Source organism: Chelonia mydas, chromosome 3, assembly GCF_015237465.2.
Source record: "Chelonia mydas isolate rCheMyd1 chromosome 3, rCheMyd1.pri.v2, whole genome shotgun sequence".
Classification (NCBI taxonomy): domain Eukaryota; kingdom Metazoa; phylum Chordata; order Testudines; family Cheloniidae; genus Chelonia; species Chelonia mydas.
In genome coordinates, this window is record NC_057851.1 from 182,984,519 (window position 1) to 183,007,843 (window position 23,325).

General features: G+C 38.1%; 1 protein-coding gene across 5 annotated transcripts in view; it reads right to left on the reverse strand.

Annotated features, from left to right (window-relative positions):
- Nucleotides 1-23,325, reverse strand: part of BCL11A (BAF chromatin remodeling complex subunit BCL11A) — a 102,983-nt gene that overhangs the window by 71,405 nt on the left and 8,253 nt on the right. The gene's annotated exons all lie outside the window — the stretch shown is intronic.

Consider the following 23,325-nt stretch of genomic DNA (forward strand, 5'->3'; position numbering starts at 1 on the left):
ATTGTCCCCCACTGCAATAACCTCACTCCTATTGAGGTGTATAACCACAAATCTGGTATTTTCTTTCCAAGTACCGTAAGAAAGTGTTCTCCTGGAACTGGACAGTTCTGTACAGAATTCATTCACAGAGTATGTCTTAGATATGCAGCGGACTGGATGTGTCAGTTATGTTCCAAATGGGTTTTCACAGGTCAAGGTTCTGTAGGCAGCAAGAGCAAATACTATTTTTAGCTGGGATAAGGTCACAATGCTTTTAGAGACAGTGAGGTCTACAATAAAACCTATTGATCAGTCTCTGGAACTAGTGCTCCAGAGAGACGCGTAGATTGAAACAAGAATTGCCTAGCTGTTTTCTCTATAGACTCACTGGGTAAAAGCTTGTTGGACTTAATATCTTTCAGGAGATAAAATAAGTAAGAAGTAACTGTGTACAGATTGCTGTAGTCCATTTAACCAGATGCACGGAGGGAGAGAAAGAGGGGTCCATGGGAGAAATAAATAACAAGAGCTAAGCATACTTCTGTGCAGAGCACAGGAGTACTCCTATTCAGCAGCAACAAGTGCAGCAGCCACTGAGATACCAGGGCAAATGCACTCAGTGTACGGAGAAGAGAACACTGATTCATCAGCAAGCTGTTAGCTCTCTACCTTTCATAATACTATAGCTACAGGCTAAATTGCAGCCATCAGATTTGCAATAGCATCCCTCAGTATAGGGCACCATTGGCTGCATGGGTGTTTTTGCTCAAATAAATTGCAGACTATCCCTGAGAATGTTTTAATGGAGGAGAAATTATGAGCAGGAACATCTAAGCAAAGATGGCATTTACATTTACTATGATTATTTTCCCTATAGCTCGCTCTACAGACTAAGGCAGCATCTCATGAAGAAAATGTTGATTTTAGGAGAGTAAATAAGCGTTTTACATTTATATCTATTACTAAGAATTCTAATGATGAGCACACATCCAAATGCCATACAGGAGCTGGGCTGATAAAAAACAGACCAATATTACAGCCAGGCAAATTATATAACTAGATGGAAGGTTCATACATTTGCCAATGTTTTCACAACAAATCCAAAATAATTTATCTGGGTCAAATAAGAGCTTTAAGCAAAATACTGAAGTAATGTACTATCATATTTTAAACTTTAGCCATAGGTCTAAAACTTCAAGTGAATTATGAGCCTCTCCATTATGAGAAGCTCTTTATTGTTTTGGAAACTTGTGACCACAGGAACTAGTGTGAAAATGTAGGGTATCTTCATTTATCATCTGTTCCACTCTCACAGCCTAGCTTGCAAACAAAATATGCCACGATAAACATAATCCATATATCACATTGTGACATGATTGACCCCATTAGTGAGCCAAGGCTGTCCTATCAGAAGCACCCCACCACACATTAACAATAAAATGGCTGATGCATTTGCATGATACAATAAATAAATACATAAATAATAAAAAGAGACAGAGAGACCATATTGTGCTATAAAATTCTAAGATTCACGTTTGAATATATGGTTTGCTTCCTATTTAGAACATTCTTTATAGACAAGAATTTTATCTATGTTCAGCTGTTCATGTAACAACATACTGTGTAAGAAATAAAGCATTTGCATGGCTGCAGCATGGTCTGTCCCTTATCTGACTACTAGGCTGTACAGTATTTTAACTTTCTTCAAAATAGATATGATAGGATGCGAAATTCTGAAACAGCCGATTCTCTCTACATGTGGATTATGAAAGTATCACAATAAAAAGCATTATGTCTCAAAGCAGCACAACAACAGTGATGCAAGGCTAAAAAAAAAAAAAGATACCCCCAATTCATTCCAAAAATATATATATTACCTTTAGAAAAGCTAAGAGAATTACTCCTTTATTTAGGAGATAGGGTTTGGTTTGGTTTGGTTTTGTTTAAAGATCCTTGTCTGATAGGAATACTTATTTCACAGCTTTTCTTCCTACTGCCTTCTAGATGAAACTGTAAGAGAAAGTTAAAGGTACATGCAGTTCTAATTTATAGGGGATAAAGGTACCTGAGAATTTGGGACATTTCTGAAAAGAAAAAAGAAGACCAAGCTAAGAAAGGCTCCAAAGAAAAGAAAAATGCGATTTGCTGTAGTAGATGTGTAAAAATATAAAATTCAAAACACACTTTAATCGATAATTACATTGATACTATAGAATATTTTTTCTTCTCAAACCTATAAATTATCAGACAAACATAAGTGAATGTGCACTTGGTAAGAGATCCTGCAGGCGAAATCCTGGCTCTACAGATGGCAAAACCCCATTGACTTCAATGAAGCCAGAATTTCATCCCATATAGGTAGGTGGGTGGGTACATACATGGATATACAATTCTTAAAGACAGACATCAATTCAGTCTGCGTTTGATCCAATGCCCACTGAAGTCACTGAGAGTTTTCCATTGATTTCAATGGATGTTGATCAAGCTCTTTGTTAATCTAAACATAAATAACAATAATGGGTGGGATCTGGCTTTCTGTTACACGGGTGCACACATAAAGTAAAGTGAAGTTATTCTGGATTTACACCAAGGTAACTCAGAGCAGAATCTCCCCTAACTATTCTTTTTCTGTATTTATGCTCTCGTCTTTTCCTGCTCTCTGCATTGATAGATGAGAATCATCCCTGATAAGCATGCTAGCAGGCAATTCACGTGCCTGTGCAGTGAGGGGGAGAGAATAAGGCGCCTCCACGCCCCGTTGGTTGGCCTGCCTAAGGGCCAGGCAGAATTCCAATCCCTGTATTCAAAGGAGTCCAGCTACTGCTCCTCCCTACTTCCCTGGGGCACAAGGCTCCCCAAAGGGGATGGGGAGGGGCAGGGAGGAGGCTGAACAATGGCTCTCTCCCCCTTGTCTGCCAGCCTTTCAGAATGCTCCTGCGTTCCTCCTGGGGCGCCACCCTGTACGATGGGTGATGTGCAATTTGCACAATCTAGCCCTCGGACAGGGATCCTGCAGTCCATACGCCAACAAAACTCCCACTGGAGTTTCGAGAGGAGTCAGCAAGCAGGGAGCATAATGGGGTGGGGCACGAGTGAGGCATGGAGAGGTGATGGGGCCAGAGGATCTTCTGCAGCCCAGGAAGTGGGAGGCCAAGGAAAAGGCTATGCCAACAACTGAGCTGCTGTAGCCACCGAGGAGCCACTCTGTACCAAATGTGGGGAACTCAATATTCTCCCTGCCTTTCTCTTCTCCCACACAACTGGGTTTAGGATTTGCCCCTATACAAGTACTAAGTAAAAGTATTATTAGACCTTAAGCCCCACGTTGAGCCTGCTAATGTAATCCCAGCAAATAATAAAAGATGCAGAAATCATTCCAACTCTTTCAGAGTCATCAAATATGCTCAAAATTATGCCATCATCCCCAGTTAAAAGAAGAGAAAAATCTTATGAGAAAATAAGGGTCCTGTGTGTGTGTGTTTCTGTATATTTTCCTCCCATTATACATATTTAATCTTTTCAAATTCAAGTTTCAAGCTGAGATGTTGATTATGCTTTTGGGGGAGGGATGGGCCAGTGCACGGCATTGCACTGTCCACTGTAGATCTTCTTAATGCATAATGCTGTTTGCGGACAACACACCAAATTTTTGTGTTAACAAGTGCACGAAAACGGGAGAAAAAAACAAGCAACCACAGCTATTATTCAAGTGAAGCTTTTGTTACTTGCTTGTGTAGTGTTCAATATTAAATCAAACAAGTTTAAAATACTGGCAGAAACCAGATCTCTGTATTTGTTTCACTATAAAAGACATCTAATGATTTTGGTTTACGGACCTTCTAACATGAGCATTGTTGCACATGTTGGAATTTAGCATTATCTATTGTAAACTATTGGGTCAGAGACTGCAAACCTTACTCACATGAGTAACCCTTACTCAAGTACATACTTCCACTGAGGTCAGTGGGATTACCACAAGAGTAATGGTTACTTAGTTCAACAAATCTGTGTAGGATCAGGCCTTTTCAATGGCAAAACATTCAAATTTATTATTTTTGTCTTTTCAGTTTCTTTTTAAATTAGCATTCAGTGTCTGAAGTCATAACATGGATAGTTAAAAATGCATGTGCGGATATGTCTTCCATGAACAAATGGCTCATATTTGTTCTTTATTATTTAGGAAATGCACATTAATTACTGCAGATTTTCTCCTATACATCTACTGTATCTCAGACAGAGATGCTGAGAAGGGTCTGCAGAATAAAAATGTATGGGGTAATTAAATGGATATTTATAATTAGAACTTAATAATTTGCATCAGGGACAAACGAGCTCTGATTTCAATCTGTAGTGCATTTAGATTAGCCTGAAGATAGTGTAATTTGATATTTTATAGTCCTCCTCTCAGATTATGAAACAATACCGTGTCTTTAAAGCAGCCGTGTTTGTGACAGGAGTGTGTTAAGAAGGAGCTGCAATGAAAATGTTTGACAATGTGAAAGCAGCCATAAATTACATGACAACTGTGTAAAAGTCATGATGAAACAAATAAAGGGCTGACCTATAATGCATCTGATTCATTGTGGCATAGAGAACTCTCTGCACTAATCTCTGTGCAGCAAACTCATTCTTAAGCGTGGAACTATTTAGCACCGAGAAAACTGTAAATTATCACTAGTCAACAACATTGATTTTTAGTCGACATTTCAATCAGTTTGAAGCAGAAATACTACACAGCTCCTCCAGCAGCCTTTTAGCTAGGCTACTGCTCCTCTGTAGTATTTCGGTTACAGCACTGTTAAATCTCCATTGTTTCCACTGTACAATGTTTTTTGTAGAATCTATAGATGCAGGTACTTGACCTATAAGTCTCTGGCTTGTCTTTTGGGACGATCAACTTATCTTCACCATAACGGTGAATTGACCCAAATGTGCAAAGCCAATGAAAAGCCAGCTACACCACTTAAGTCTCAGTGTGGGTGGCCTAACATGGGATGAATTTCACCGTTAATGAAAGTAAGTTAACTGTCCAAAACACAAGCATCTGGCCTTTTGATCAAGGACCTGGATCCACACAAACCCTACACATGGGGTGGCAGACAGAGTGGCCAAACAGGCAGACCCAACCTTATGTGTCACAGCACTAGGCCCCACCCCAAAAAGCTGGCATGAAGGGGATAGCCAGGGAAATGGCTACTGAATCTGCAATTATTATACCAGTCTGGTAGTCCAAGATCCTTGTGTAGGGTTGTGAACGGTCAATAATCACTATTCCAGTCCACAGGCTGGCATAGCAGTTATAGAGGAACAACCCTGTGGTCCTAAAACCTTTTAACAGGTTAGAGAGCATTCTCTAACCATCTAAAGTCAGACTCAGTTAAAAATCCAAAGCAGGGGTGCTCCTGTTTTTAGGGGGAAAGCAAACATGAGTAGCAAACTTGAAATGTTATTATTTTATCATTTTATTTTTCAACCTACGCTTCCCTGTGATGCCTAGGAGTAGAGAAGAGCAGAGGGGGCAAGGTGATTGAGACACTGGACTGGGATTCAGGAGACCTGGGCTCTGCCACAGGCTAAATGTGTGACCTTGGGCGAGTCACTTAATCTTTGTGCCTCTGTTCTTCATCTGTAAAATGGAAGATAATAGTACTTCCCTACCTCACAGGGCTGTTGAGAGGATGCATTCATTCATTAAGGCCTGTTAGATGGTCACATGCTAATGTATGGAAGCCATATAAGTACCTAGATACACAGATAATAAGCAGATGTTCCACAGGACAAATTAACCACATGCACAGCCAAATAATAGACAGAGATAAAGCGGTGTACAGTAGATAGGGAGTTTACGATGAAGTTATCTATGGTTTGACATGCAACTCCAAGATCAAGATAAGAACCAGTTTTATGAAGGAGATCAGCTCCTGAATGAGTGCACAGACACAGAGCAGATCACCTCAGAGCTGTAGCTGAGAACTTCTTCACTAGTTTTGTACTTGTCTTTCAGGAAGTTGAATTCAATACACTACATTTAATTAAACTTTAAACTGAAAACATGGAGGGTGGAAGAATAGGCCCAAGTTTCCAACCCATTGAATACAAACTTCAGGGAATGCTTGAGGAACTAGGGTTCTGGACCCCCTGCAAATATGGATTGACATGGGGGGCTTGCACCTGCCATAAGGTAGTGAGAGCCACACCTGCATTTAGTCCTGTGTCCACTGAGGATATACGGATCCACAAATGACTAGCAGTCCTACTAATTTATGCTAATTGAAGGCCAATCTGATTCATTGGAGGGAGACTGTCAAAGGCACAAAGTACAGTTAGGCACCCAGCTCCCAATATAGTCCTAACTGCCCTTTGTGCCTTTGAAAATTTCTCTCTAAAGGTATGTCCACACTGCAATAAAAGACCCGCTGCACTGCCATGGCTACCCCGGGTCAGCTGACTCAGGCTCACAGGGCTCAGGCTGCAGGCCCTACAGCCCCAGTCCCACAAGCCTGAGTCAGCTGACCCAGACTCTGAGACTCAGTGCTGTGGTTTTTTTACCACGGGACAGACATACCATTAGCAGCTTACGGAGTCTATGTTTTTCTTGTTATTCCATGTCTTTAAAATTTGAAATCAATCTAGTATAAGATTAATGGAAAAATCTTCCTTTGAGGAGTTTCTTGTTTGACCAGAATACATGTTATTCAAATAAGCTAGAGTGAAATTCAGTTAAGCTGCTGTTTGTTGCAGCACAATGAGACCGGCCTATTAAAAAGCAAATATGTCAGGATGTTATAGACTGAGCTTCCTGCCAAGACTGGTAAGTACCTGAATAACTGTCAGAAATAGACATCATAATCAGAAGCAAAAACCAATTTGGGCTCCTATATAAATCTAGATCTATACACACAGACTCCACATTTTGCAACTGACCATAGTTTTTTACGATGGGCCAGATCAAACCCCAGGATCCAAATACCCCTGAACTTTGGGGAAGCTCTGATGCGGACCTTAGCTTTGGAAGCTTGCCTCTCAGTGCAAATCTGTAACTATAAACACCTTGCAAAATCCTACTCACCCCAGACAAGTACTCTTTTTTTTTTTTTTTTTTTGAGCTAGTAGAATATCTTTGTTCTCTTCATTCTCATCACTCGCATGGTAAAAGAAGGCAAACAGACTTTGTGCTTTGGCTGGTAAATTTTGTGACAGCTGCACAAGGCTGAAGACATACAAGATATGGCTTCATGCCGTTTTTGCATGTGTTTAAGTAAAGTAGATGCAGTTAGATCAGTTCAGCCCTCTAGTGTGGACACAGTTATACCAGCATAAAGGTGTTTACCTAAAACGAGCTGTAGATGTCTAAACAGCTTTATATCAGTACAACTGTGTCCACACTAAGGGTCTGAACCAATTTAACTAAATTGTTTTTTCTACCAATTGATTAAATCAGTGCAAACCCCGTGTGTAGACAGCAAGCACACACACATGCTGGAAAAGGATTTCTTCTGTGGAATTATCCACTACAGTACACCGGACCCTCACTAGAACACGCGTCTATATAGCGCGAATTTGCATATAACGCGGTAGCGGCCATTAATCCCAAATTTAATTACATTAATTGGAATTCATTTTAACGCGGTCCCCGCGTTAATGCAGTACCACACATGGATCCCAAATTCCGCGTTGTAGCGAGGGTCCGGTGTATTATCTTTTATACTCTGTCGACCTGTATTCACATCTCCTCTTGTATTTGCCTTTCTCAGCTATACACAGATTACTTCACAGATGCTTTCAAACAGTGAATTTAACTTCTGCAATTTATGAAATCTCTCTCGTTCTCTCTCAGACACACAAACACACCCACCCCTACTACTCTGACACTCTTGCTCAGTTTAATTTGCCTCTTAGAACACCAAAACCCTTTTTGTCCTGGGCCCTCAGGTTACTGGCATTATTACAACTCTTTTTTCCCAATAGCAAGCCAGGAAAGATGATAGAACCTGTCTGCGTGGCCAAAAGACTGGTCTCAACTGGTTCAGAGGAAAAAAATTGAGCTGTCTCTCTCTCTCTCTCTTTTTTTCCTTTCTTGCCTTTAGCCAAAAGACCTGGGAGCATTTGATGTACAGTCAGCAGGTATAAAAAAAATTATTGAAAAGGCTTGACTGCTCTTGGGCTATGACACTCTCTCATCAAAATCTGGATTTCTGCCAAGTTCATCTGTTAATGGACAGCTACAACCAGGGCCTGCCCCTCCCCCAACTTTTCCCTTCCCCTCCCTTAGTCTTCTCTGTTCTCCTACCTCCTAAAAAACTAGACATCGATTATGTCTGTGCTTTTCCCTTTCTATTCAAGATAAACAAAGTGCTTCAAGTTCAGGGCACACCCTGGGACCCTGGACAAAGCAATCTATCATTCTGTCTGCTAAACCAGTCTGGCCACACTAGGACTGAAGAGACTAATGCTTCCAATGTACAATTTTCCCTTTGTGCTGCTTCCCTATTACTACTAACCTCTTTTCTTTAGCACCTTCTCAGGAGCAGATGTGCTTGACCACTTTCCCTAAACCCCTCCTGGCAGAGACTTCTTGTTGTTGTTGAAAGCAACCTCAAGAATTAAAGAAAGGAACAGAGCTTCTGTCTGTCCCTCCCCGCTCCCTTTGCCACCTCCTATTTCCCTCCCCACATCCACCAAAGAAACTAAGCCCAGAGCTACTTTTCCTTCCTCCCTGAAGAGGGGCTTTTTTTAAAGCGAATTCAGGTTTAAATCATATCCATTAATTCATTCTGACTTGCAATTAAATGCAAATACACTTTTACAGCCAGCGCAGAGTGTATTAATTTTAACAGCAAATGACAAAATAAGAATACATTCCCTCAAAAAACTAATAATGAGTTGCACTATAAATAATATTAACGAGCACATTCACTAATACCTGTAAAGCGCTTTGAGATCCTTGAGTGGAAAGGGATATAGAAGCATGCAGTAACATCAGATGCAGGGATAAGCTTCGCTTGGTAGTTGCACGCCCTTTCCCAAATGCCAGTGCAGTCATCCAAATATACCGCTGGTAAAACAGAGCATGTGTAACAGAGTATGTGTAGCCACTAGGAGCTACATCCTGCATATCTTGGACGTTCAAAATTCCCCTCAAAGTCCACAAGACTTTGGGTGCACAAGGAACACAGGATGGGGTTCGAAGGGTTCAAATCTGAAAAGTCTTGGGCACCTCCTGCGAGGCACTGAATGCAAACAACTGCCATTGAAGGATGCACACTGCACCTCCCAAAATTAGGCCCTACGCTGACAAACATGGGATTGTCAACCTAACACCAGGCCCAATCCTGCTGCAATGTAAATCAATCAGAATTACGCAACTGAGGTCAATGAGAGGACCCTACTTGCTTCCCTAAAAACAGAGCAGTCATAGAAAATAATAAGAAATCACAAAATGCAGTTTCTAACAGTTAATGTGTCCATTTTGTAATGGTCCCAGCAGCCCACTTAGCTCTTACCCTTTCCAGGTCTACAAAACATGCCATTTGCCTGTCAGCATTAACATCCTCTGCAATGTTTATTAACCAACATAGGGAAAAATAAGGTTTTTCTAGGTCCTTTGTTTCATTAGGACAGCTGTGTGCCATTCCCACCCCCTCCCACCCACCCTCTCCTAAAGAAATAATTAAATCCAATTAGGACCGGAAAATAATTTACATTTCAGTTCAATGGCACATGGTGGGGGGGGGGAAAAATCACAAAAAAATGTTGCCTTAAGATTTCACTCCCTTACAAGTTATTCACCTAATTTTGTGTTTTGAACTATTAAAAATTCATTTTTATTCTTTAAAAGTCTGTATATGAGCTTTAAGTTTTGGAGCACATGAAGTATATAAAGAGAGAAAACGTATTACAATTCACTGTTCTTTTAACAGCTCTTAGAAGAAGCCAGCTCTGCAACATCATTCCATATGTTACAATTTGGTTCTGTTCCTTCAATAGTTACTCAGTGAAGTGGGTTCCACTGCAGTGGTTTACTGATTTACAGAATCTTGGTATGTGAATGGCAAAAATTCCTTGGCATAAGCATATGTTTGCTGATCAAATTTCAGATCATGTGTTGTTCATTATTATGACTTGCTTGAAAACAGTTTGCTACAGTTATGTAGGTTTGCCTTAGATAGTTTTTCCTCTTTAAATACTTTGAAAACAGCAATTGTGGGGGGAGAAGAAGACGAAAATATAAAATGTTTTTGTGTCTGTACATTGCCCCAAAATGTATTTTTAAAAGATTTATGGAAAGGATTACAATCCGCTAGGACTGGGGAGGTGAGAGGAGAGGAAGTGAGACTCAGATTAACAAATCAGATTTAACAAATCCAATTTAACATCCGCATTTTAAAATGAAATATTTTCCCTTTACTTCTTATGGAATTATGTGCATTTGACATATGTGCAGTTTCAGATCCACCTAAACATAAACCCAGGATACACTTATATATTGAATTGAAATCTGTATGTCATTTAAGCAGAAACAGAACAAAGTCTCCTAACACTTACCAATATGTTTCAATGTGAGTGATATATTTTAGCACAGGATGGCAAGCCCATGCTACGTATCTTAGCTCTCACAATGTAATCCTTTATGTTGTTTGAGGAACTTTGTCAGTGTTCACCTTCCTGACAAGTAGAAATGCAGATATGACAATATTTGAGAATAAAATAAGGTTTACAACAATTCAACTATTTTACTTTTTAGCTGCATTGTAAGTCTGCTTTTATATACAGAGAGATTTGGTTCAAAGTACCAAAATGACCCACCTCTGTATAGGATGCTGGGAGAAGGTACTACTTTGATTTTATTTAAATTAAGTAATCTGGCCACCCTTCTCACTGCCCCAGCACAAAGTATGAACATTTACTTTTTTGCCATTTTCCTATAGTAAATTATCCATTAGATTTCATCATATCTTACTAAAGCAATTACATCAAGAAAATGATAGTGCGTGTGGAATCAATTATGCATGCACTTGGCCAGAGACCAAAGGCTATGAAGTTGGAGAGGGCAGAATCATTCAACACACACAAATAAAAAGCCCCTCGATCTCACAGATGGACCCCATCAGTTCATCTTACTGCCTAAAAAGTTCATGCACTTAATAATTTATTTGTGTTCTGGATACTGTTTCCCAGCTGAATATTAACAGCTTTGAACTGAAGCATGCTTTTAGCATGGTACGAATGGAAGCCATAGAAGGGCAGCACTGGGTCTCCTCTGAGGTTAAAATTATACTTATGTTTCTTACATAATGGTCATTTTCCATCTCCATTTATTTTCTTTCATTAAACATTCCCTTTAATCAGGATATCAGTTTCAGTGTTCTGATTCAGCTTGTTAACCAGTGACAAACTCATAAACCAAAGTTGAGCCCCAATTATGAAACACAGACCATTCAACAGATAAAACAAACACAAAGACCTGATTCTGCAACCAAAACCCACACCAACTCTGGGGGAAGGCCTGTGCAAGGATTGCAGGGATCATGCAAAGTATCCTCAGCATGAATTTTGACAGGAAAGGAGAGGCATTTGACTGTTAATACCCTATCTGTCCAACAGGATCAGAGCACATGCAGGGAAGGAGGGAAAGATGCCTGCTTGTGATTAGGCAATCGGAAGACATGGGCCAAGCAGCCCTAAGAACATGATTTACTTTACTAACTAGGTGAAGACCAGTGCTTAGTTTGTGTCAAGGCTTGCCGGGGCTGAGCCCAGCACCTCTAGGCTTGACAGTTTATGCCCCTGGCACCTCTGGGCTTGCTGCATCAGTTATGAATGTAAAAATATTGCTTGAGTCCCGGCATCTAATTACTTGAGCCCCGGCACCTCTTTCATTACAAATTAAGCACTGGTGAAGACAGTGTGAGTGTTTAGGAAAAACGCAGGATGCAGAAGGGGCTCTGCAAAACATGCTATCTAGGGGGAATAATCTGGCCATGGTGAAAAACTGTTTGGTGTTTAAGATTTTCAATCCAAACAACTAAAGAGCTGATGAGAAAGAAAATACATTTTCTTCGCACTACAGGGCCTGACCCTGCAGTCCTTACTCACATAAATCTCTGAATAAATTCAATAGCAAAATTGGATAAGTAAGGGCAACAGGATCAGGTCCAGATTGCATGTCCTAAAGTAGTCCTGTAGTTCTAAGAAATACCTAAGTGTTGAAGTATTCCATTTTACTATTATCAGATTGCTAGCAGCTAAACCTCTAACTTTTGCCAAGACAACTCTGATTCACTGAAAAAAAAATTATATCTAGCTATATTTATATAAATATTAAAAAAAATTTAAAGGAATGTCTCCCCCAAATGGGAACAATTTCATTCTCCATTTCCAACAAACTGTACTTAACATTAAAAGAGAACTGATAAAACATATTTAATTACTCAAGGTTAGACTTCTAATTCCTCAATTCACTAAAGGAAACTTGGCAAGAAGATGCATCATTTTGCTGCTTTCGACTAGAGCATCTGAGGGAGAAGAGCCACTGAGGCAGCTAATACACAAAACATGATCAAAAGTGATTAACAACAGCTTCATATGCAAATTGCATTAATGAAGGAGTGCAAAGTCATCATGTAAATTAAATATGTCAAATCTCTTGGTGAACTTTCCATCTTGAGAAGAAAAAACACTGCTTTAATTTTTTTACATCATCAATTTTCCAAGATTGAAAATCTAAGAATCTTGGTGCTATAAAACAATTTTCACCTTTTTTTTCTCCTTCAGCAGCCTGACAGGCTGGCCTGATGTGTGCCGAATGCACATGTTAATAGGCCAATCAAAAATGCAAAACAATTCGCAATTACTGCAAGGACCTAATGGTCATTAGAATTTACAACTAGGTAATGAACTAAAGTCTGCCCACACCATGCATATTCATAAAGCAATTTAGCCTTTGAAGATTAAAGAAGTGCTTAAAATTCAAATGAGCTTTAGCAAATTATCAGTAAGATTCATCCAAAAAGCAAAAGGGTTTTTCTTCCTATGATTTTCTTTTTTAAAAAAAAATGCAAAATTGTTATATCTTCCAGACTGAGCTTAAACTAAACACAGGGCTCCAAGTCAAGCCAAAGGGGCTAGAGACAAACAGAGGCAGAAAACATTGTTATGGACTTTGTTCATAAAACTAAGCCCTTAAGAGCCAAACCTATCTCTAAACATGGTGATTTATCAAAAGCACCACAGACTTGCTCATAGGCAGTATTGTGTGCTGCTCTCAAAGAGCAGATTAACAAGATTTCTGCCACCCTCCAAAAAAGCCTTTTACCATCAAGTCACATCTTCCATGTAAACATCAAATGTATTATCAAAACATTATTTTAATCAAAAGCAGTGGTATTAATTTGTAAAAGTGTATGCATTTAAAAGAAGGCAAGGGAAAAAAACCATGTGTAATGAAGGCACTTGGTTCACTTCAGATGTGTGAAAATCCAGTCGATTTGGCACTTACAGTCAGAATGGATCATACAGATGTCAGCTGACAGTCAAAAAGTTTGTTCTGCTGTTAGTCAACATTGTGAGAACTGAGCTTATCATGCATCAGACTTCAAAAATGCAACAGAACCCTATCTCTTAGGGCCCAATCCTGAAAACACTTAATCTGAAGAGTAGCGTTTACTGTCATGAGTAGCCCCACAGAAGTCAATGGGACTGCTCACAGCAGTAAATCCTACTAACAGTTGTAAGTGTAATTTACAGGATCGAGCCTTTAACTCTCCACTTATGCTTAAAAGCACCACGTATAATTTAAAATGCTCCGCTGTTTAAGGAGAAAGTTTCATGAATAAAACAGGGATCGTGTCTTTTGCTGTTAAGGTGAACTGACTTTGAAGGATTACAGAACATTCAAATAATTTATATTCCCACCCCTCTACTCCCTAGACTATTTTCCATAGCTAATCATACCTGCAACCTTTTCGAACCAAAAAGATACACACAACTATTCCTGTTCCCTTGCTTCTCTCCTCCATCTGTCCTGTTCACTAACTCTTTATGTTTTAACATTTATTAGAAAGAATAGAATTCAGTGCTTTGTGAAAGCTGCATCAACAAACATCTGTATCAGCCACAGGTCTCCAGTTGTGACCAGTTCTCTTTGACACTGACATTACTTTACATGAGTAGAGTTCAATGAGGGTTGATATGGGATGTGACAGCATAAACCAGAATTAGATTAAAAACAAAAGTTTAGAAACTAAGGCTAGGTTGCCAACCAAATGGCTTCTGAAGGCCAAATATCTCAAACTTCCTTCAAGTCTGTTTCCCTATTAGATTTGTTCTCTCTTTCTCTGCTTTTAGAGCAACTACAGTACACAAGAGTAAAAGCACATATAAAGGCTCTAAATTTTCCTAAAAATAAAGCAATTAACTTATTGCCAGAATTCGGCAAGCAATCGTGACAGACTACCCTGAGCAGAAAGCAGAAGTCGTGATCCCTGACCCTCGACCAACACAAAAGAGGCAGCGCTAGCACAATACCTGCTGTCAGCAACTAAATTATTTTTATACAGGAATTTTTATCTCTATTGTACAAACAAGTATGTGTCTGTGCTGACTTGTTAAGCAATCCACTTGTATGTTGAATACGATTTTTCTCCCTGCTACCAGTCACACTGCTCTAAGATCAGTAGAAATACATACTCTTTGAAGCTCCTCAAATGTTTTAGTTAAAAGGACAGCAGTTGTTTTCAAAGATCCAAGACTATCTTTATCAGAATTTAATTTTTCCTTATTGATTTTTTCTAACATAACACAAATTTAACATAGGACAATATATAGTTTATTACACAATATTACAGCCTGTAAAGAATTCCGCAGGAAGTAAGATTCTTTTTTCTTTTTTTTAATACAAACAGCTAATTTGCAGAGAATGAGGATGTGACATTACTGTGTTTCCTGTGAACAAAACAATTTTTTAAATAATATTACTGATAAATAAATGGTCGAAAGCCATTGATTACACCGAAGCAGTAAATGTATCATACATATTACGTGAACTGGCTTTAGTGCAATCCTTAGCTGATCATTATTTTTTCTCCAAAAAGAAATAAACTCAATGGCCAATACACTACAAAACTAACATGGCAGTGTCTGATACATCAGCTGTGATGTTGATAGTATAGCCAGGTTGCATTTTATTTGATGGCAAATTAATTGCTATAAATTTTTGCTGGGCGGTTGGATTTTGGGTTTTTTTTTTGTTTTTGGGGGGGCCGGGGGGGGGTTGTTTCTTGCATTTTGTACTTCATTGCCTTCTACATCAACTGAGCAAATAATGAACATGAAATTAGAAATTAGAAATTGTTTCCTCATGGGTAATGTGCTAGAACTTGAGTTTATTAAAAGAAAGGAGACTAAGATATATAGTTATAGATATAGATATAGATACACACACATACACAGTGCCAAGGTTCTTCAGGTCCCTGCTATTCAACAATAATTTCATTCTTTATGTGGTTAGAGGTTTTTAATCAGAAAAGTGGTTTAGATAATGCTAAGATTAAATTGTAGGTGTGATTGTTCAGCATTTATGTTGAGAACAAGGAGGATGCAAACAAAAACTCATTGTTTTTGACTGGACAAATCTCCCCAGGTAACTCTTCATCAATGTACATGTTCAGTATTCCAGTGTGAATTCAACGACTGAAGCTGATTCAGCCCTAAATAACACACTGACAACACCTACTTGTAAAGGCTCAGTTTAGCAGTGAAGTTGCTTCCCTTGCCACAACAGTTATTTCACAGAAAGATTAAGCTTGATCATTTCCTTGATGTTCATGTAGTTATTACTCTGTGTGTGTGTATGTGTGTGTGTGCGCGCGCGTCTATCACACTAACCTTGGTATTTTATATTTTTAGTAAAACACAAAAACCTAATCGCAGGCTGGTTTATATGCACCCATCCAATATGGAAGGGTGTTGTTTTACAGCAACCTGTTCAAGTAAAACTTCCAATAGAATTGCATCAGACAAGCTCACATGGGTCTCCAGAGGGAGCAGAGAGAAGAAACACTTCTGTGCATTATCTGCAAACCTAGAACTCAACAGCTTTTTGGCAGCCAGTTTGTTTCAAGTGTTTTGTTTCAGGAAACGTGTATTTTTCTTTGTATGTTTCATGGATTTACTACAACTGGTTCTGACAGCTGCTGATTCTGTTAAATGAACACATTATTAAAAATCCTCTAACATCCCCAAGCTGAGACATATACATTTTAATGGCATTTAAATTGTGAACCTGTAAGAATGTGCAAATGAAACCTGTGTGAATACTAACTCAGTTACTCTGGATTTAAAGCCTCGCTTGATTTTTACAGTAGGGGTAAAGGAGACTGAAGCTGACTGCATATGTTGATTATATTTCCTTTGTTACAATCAAGTATAGATAGAGACATTTAAAAACGGAAAGCAAAATAAACAATCTCAAGTAGTAAAAATAAGTGAGGGCTAATACTTTGAAAAAGAAAATACTCCAATTATTGACATATTTCCAAATAATTCCATTCTATGTCATATATGCAATCTCTGTGTATTTTGTGGGCGGAGGGTTTGGAGAGGGTTGGGAGGGGTGAAGGAGAAAATCAGTTATTTGAAATGAGGCAGGAAAAAAGTGGATGTTTTCATTTTGCCTTAGATCAAAGGAAAACAAGAATGGAATCTGTGGCATATTGAACATTTTTCCACCGCTGTCTTTCACACTAGGCCATCTAAGTTTTATACAATTCCCCAGACTAGCTGCATATTAAGCTTGCTGTGTATAGCTTTATTATCGTGTGGTAGTATGGGAACATTAATATTCCTGTGTTGCCTCTGACAGGACATTTACATGTGCCCATCTGAGCTCACACCTGAGAGCTGCTCCAAGGTACAGTAACTGTGCTCCTATTGTAAAGGCAAATGAAAAACACAAATTCCCTGCTGGGATCAGGGCTGCCCTCACCACACCCCACACCTCAAACCTTTCCCTTGCCAACATAACTCAATGCCACCTCAGAATGACGAATGAGCTGAAGCACCAGCACCAAGTACTAACCCTCTAAGAGCAGCAAAAGCCTCTCTGAAATATTTTTAAAATGCACAGTGAGTGCCGCTGGCCAATAAAGGTTGGGGAGCAAACTCCAGTGAACCCAATACAGAATACATTGCATACTAACACTGATTAGAAATACGGGATGATGTTTATAAGGCTTCAAAATGGGTTTGGCATAAAGCAGACTGGCTTTAATAATGAAGGTACTTTTTATTTCAGATTTGCCTTTGGTCTCTGTTTATGTTAAAAGCTGCAGTCTTAGGCCCTGCTGCTCCATGCATTTATGCACATGTGTAGCTTTATGCATGTGAGCCCTGACTTCAGTGAGACAACTCACCGCACATAAAATTAACACCAACTACTTGCAGAATCAGATCTTAAAGGCCAAGTTACATTTAGTAGAAATTCATTTTGTGATAGAAAACAATTCTGGCAGCAACAATATGGTTTGTGGATAAATTGATTAGGCTATCGTTTTAAAAACTATGTAGCAAATCACAACGGTAAATTTACTGAAATGGACCACAGTGGGCCCAATCCTGCTCCCAATCAGGTCCAATGTTGTGTATATTCAGATTAAATATGCTTATTTCCCCTGGGGGAAAAGCATTGAATTTTATGACCATGTTACAAATAACAATACAGGTCTTAATCTATTAAATTATATGATCTGGACATAGTTTATGAACTTCAGCAATACCCCTCAAATTGACACACACAATAAAAACCTCCTAGATGGAAAACTGTTTTGAAAATGCGCTCCAAGTTAAAAAATAAAAATCCCTTGTAACAACAACACTGCTGGCATAGCCATGACCCAAATGAAATCTGAACAAGCAGAAAGGTACTAAAGATCCTCAGTGATTAGATCCCATGCTAAAAAAGTGGCAATGTGCCAAGCAATGTCCAGCTTGATGTTAAATGCCTTTTATTGCACAAAGCTGGTACTATTGGATATAAAAGCAGACTGGAGATTGGGGTGAATTTTGTCAAAAAATTTCTTTATATAATAAACAGTGCGAGCAGACAAACAAATGGAGATTGAATTCCCACAGCCTGACAGTCTCTCAAGTCTCCTTAATTGTCTTTATTACTTGAATTGAATAAAAAGGGAATTCAAGTTCTCAGGGTTGCATGTACAAAATTGTGTAATGCTAAAAGATTTCCTTCTCTTTTAAATTTACATTACAAAATTATGGAAATCTTTAGGAAAGAATCTACTTCTCCCCTGTAATCTAATGTTAAGATCTTTTACTTACACTTTCTCCCTCTCACCATCCAGCTCCCATATTTCAGTCTTTATTGTTCAGTCTGGCTACAGAGGGCGTACATTTATTAAGTATATTATTTTCAAAGCTTGTAGCGTTTAATGTTAATCTGCACCTTTTTCATATCTGCTAAATTTAATGCTTGCTAGGCTGGCTCTTCAACCACAAATATTTTGTGTCCAGCTATATTTCAGTCCATGGTGAGCTTAACAATTAAATGTCACATATAATAGAAGAAAGAATGCAAAACATATTTCTAGTCCTCTAAACCAAAGGATACGATTTGCAGAAGACAAGAAATGGCGCAATTTAAGGAATTATAACACTTTTGATGCCTCCCTGGAATAATCATGCTGAATCAGAAGGAAACTTTCTACACTCTGCTTCTGTTCTTGAAATGAACACATATTTGTGTTTCCAATAAAAGGCTATTTTTACATTAACTATCTGTAACAGCAGGGAACAGAAAAACTAACAATCTCCACCTCATACAAGGGATGATCTTGATATCACATGGATGCTTCTTCAAAACTGTTATTTATAAAAAGGCAACAAGGAAAATGCACAAACAGTTTAATCTTTTATGTGTCACTGAAAGAGTAACAACTTTTGGATCGCCTACGTTTTTAACATTTTTTTCCCTCCTAGAAGTAAATTTCTCAGCCATACAGGCCACTGTGTTTAATTAAGCTTTCAAAAGTCCTCTGACAATGCCAACAATTGAAAGACACTTCTGTAGCTCAATCATGCAATCATTGTGACAGTTCTATTTACAATTTGTCTTAAAGAGACTTTCTCTGACATTGTACTTTAACAAAACATCCAAGCTGCCAGTTCACAACCTTTCTCTGTCTTATTTACAAATACAGCTTGTACGCAGGACTGAGAATCTCATAATCATGAGTCTTTGGATAGTGCCCTCACAAATTTTCCATCTTGTAACTATTTTGTCCAGCCCATTACTATCTGCTATGAAGCTTTGTTTTGAACAATTACAGTTAGAATTTTAGCCATTTTAGTATATTTAAGCTTCTTCTGTCTCATTGTTTAGATGCAATGCTAACTATTCAGTTGATCAGCCAATGATTTTTATCCAGAACAAAATAAAATAATAATAAGGAAATGCAATTTACGCATCACAGAATTACAACAGTAATTGCTAATAGTGTACTAAGAGAATTTCTGTGGCATATAGACAAGTCAAAGAAATTCTATTCTGAGAATTCTAATAGTTAAATGTACTTAGTCCATCAGTTAGTATCATACTAGGTTCATTTTCCATTTGATTATTCAATGGAAACGTATTTCTTACATTTGTTTTCCTTATGTTGGATTTGTATCTAACTGGCGATTGGAGAAAACAGATGCAGGCACTCAAAGTGAACTTCTCTCTCTCTCTCTCTCTCTCTATTTGTATATACACTATATAAAGCTATACAATCATAATTATAAATGAGAATATATGTAACAATCCAGTGAGATAAATATGAAGTGTAGTAGTAGTTAAAATGCCTCTCCCTCCCCCCCAAAAAATAATCTTTCATTAATGTATACAGCTTTATATATTCAACAAGCATCAAAACCTAACACCAATGGACTATAAATATTTCTTTTCCCTTTTCAATAAGTGAACAGCAGTTTTACATTCACTGATATCTTGGTACTTCAGTTAATATTTTCCTCTATTGTAAAATAAGAGACTGGATAACTAAACCCCTGCCGTAGCACTCACTGCAAATCACAGACTGCTGGTATCTGGTGGTGAGTGTTTGACACACATATTGATGAAAGCTGCCTCATTGGACCCACACAACATATCCTATTAATTTTCATTAAATTTATGACATTTCTGCCATTGCACTGGATCGTCACTCAAAATTTTATATCAAGCCAAAGAGAGAGATACACACACATACACAGAACAGCTATGTGTGGATGTGTGTATCTATATTTTATGTATATGCATGCATATTGTACATGTACACACATACTATTATAAGCATTCCTTTATCTGGAAAATGGTTAGGATGAAGAGATGCCTAGAGACCGTTAAAATATACATCATTTCACTGTACATTTGAGTGACTGCCTTTCTTGTAGTTGGGTGCATTGATCCCTAAGCATTACTTATCTTAGGAAGATGGTCTCTTATTATAATGCACCAAATTATTGACTGTAAAATGACACACAAAGCAGGTACTATAAATATATCTAACCTAGAACACTACAGTAACCTCTTTCTGAAGAATACTTAACTGGCTGCATTTTTTACATTGTTATTAAATATATTTTCTGGACTTTTATCATGAAGAATTGGTTCATTCAGCTTCTGTATCATTTATCCCTATTTTTTAAATTACATATTCACATATCTTTTGCATTCTTGTGATTATTGTTTCCTTTCTACTTTTGCAAAAAGGAACACAGATATAAAATATGGGAATTAGTAACTGCCATTCTGAGATTCACTTCAGGGACCCCCAAAATACCTGAACTCCACAACTTATTCAATGACCCTGACTGTTAATTTCACTGACGGACACTGGAAATCATTGGTGTGATCATTCCAGCTATTGACATATTACTTTGTGATATGACAAAACTGTCTCTTGGTTAACTAATTCCAGTGTGGAAACATATTAAATAAAAATTAAAGGAACAGTATAAGAGCTCATAATTATCCGTTCATGAAAGCTTTACCTCACCTGAGTCACATCACTTCTGCACCCACTGGAGAGCTTATATATATTTTTCCTTTGAAAACAATTAGAAGCTGATCTTACATTCCTTCCATACCCAAAACTCCCATTGATTCCAGCTGGAGCTTTGAATGTGTAAGAAATATAGACAGTATTGGACTTCTGGTATGTGTCAGTTTTAAACATAATTGCACAGAAATCTCTCTGCACAGGAGACATGAAAAGAACTGGAGCTAGATCTTGCAGTCCTTACTTACAAGAGTAATCTCTACTTCTGTGTGTAGTCCTATTGACTTTCATGGAACTACTTTTCTGAGTAAAGACTATCTGCACACATATGATTTATGTGCATGTGAAAGGGTTTGCAGGATCAGGTCCTTAGTTTTTTTTTGTCTGTTGTATACTGTACATACCCCGAATTCAGTCCTTAGCTTACTGAACCATTTAGAAGAACAAGGGACAGTTAAAAACATATTATTCTTCTAATTAGCAACACCATTACATCCTTCAGGGCCAAATTCTGCCCACTTAACTAATGCTAGGAATCTAATTAATGGTAACCACCCTATATATATGAGTAAAGCAGGCAGGCTTTGGCTCACATGGTTCAACAACTGTAATAGTAGAATTCTAAACTAAAGCAAATAATTCTAAACTCCTCAGTGTGGTTGTATCTTAGACTGAATGGCCTATTTGAGACCATGGCAAGAAGTGTGGTTTTAATTCTTGCTTGACAGATACTGTGTTTTGTCTTTTAAACAGAGCCGTTCAATATGTAAATACGATGTTACATCACACAAGTGTTACTCCATATTTGGTGATTTAGCATGGCTTCAGATCTCTGAAGACTACAAATCCCTTCCGCTAGGCTCTTGCTTCATTAATCATGCCCTACACTTCTGTTCATTTTCCTTCAAATCACAGACAGCACATGGAAATGGTCACTGCCATATACTACTCTGGAAAAAAACTCTTTAACCTACATGTCACAGAAGTTGAATGTGCTGGAAAATTTAAGCCATCTTTCAAAATGCAGCTTGCCAGTAAGTTGACCCTATATATGTGTGTGCGTGTGTGTATATATATATATATATATATACTATTACTACAAAGCTTTCAAAAAACATAAATGCCACATTTGATTTTAATGATTGGTTGGAGGAAAAAAATATCACATTGAATCCTGCAGTGCCTACTGACCTATTATGGTTGAACTGTGTGGCCATGGTAAGTCAAAGACAAGATCCAGTATATCATGTGATTACATACAGTACTTTTGCTAATACTGAACTACCCTTTAGGCTATTAAAATAGAGGTATAAATGATGTCTTATCCTAACTGATGTTTCCATAAAACTAGATCAGGCATTGGTTGATTTTAATATGCTACAGCACTACATATTTATAATTATATTTTAAGTATAATTTAATACCAAGCAATGGGTGGTGTTCATATTTACTTTCAGGATTTTAGAAACTAACTGACTTGTTAGCCTTCCAGTATTTCTCTGATTTTCTTTTTCATATTAAGTTCAATTATTTTAACCTCAGCCACTGAGACATTCACATAGTTAGTGTCTTTCCAATTAAAAATTTATCATAGGAAATGACATTATTTACTTTTTTAAATTACATTTATATATTGTTTGTTGTGCAAAACAGAACTCAGTCTTGGACATTTGTACGGGTGACATGTGGTTGTGTAAACCACAAACAAAATCAAGATACATCTGTCAAAACCACATCAGAGACAAGAGAGAGCACAGAGAAGCATTTATCATTTGGCTGAGGAGGCAGGCTGCAGACAGCGGCCTTTCCTGTCAAACCAACCTTTTGAAATTTCCAACATGCCCTTAAACTTTTCGAATAAGCATGTCTGTGCGCTTCAGCAACTGCCCTCTCTACTCTGGCCTGGCCAGTCGAAAATGGCATCTTAAAGTCAAGGTCGGTGGTGTCACTTTGCCATGGGGCTGTGTTTAATTACAGTCCATACGCTGACAGCCAATATGGATCCAAGGCTAGCTGATGCTCAGTTAACTCTTTCACCCCTGAGTTAACAAAAGACTGTAAAGCTAGTTCTTGTATAACACAGCAGAGTGTAAAATATACATATATAGAATTAAGATAGACAACACACAAGGAGACAGCTTCTGTACTATATACAATTAAGAAAACAGAATCCCAGCAAACCCTGTTGAAAATACACATGAGCATTGCATGGGCCTGTTGATGCTATAACTACTCAGCCACTTGGAAATATTTTTTGTGTACTTAATATGAACTGAAACGCAGAGTATTTAACACA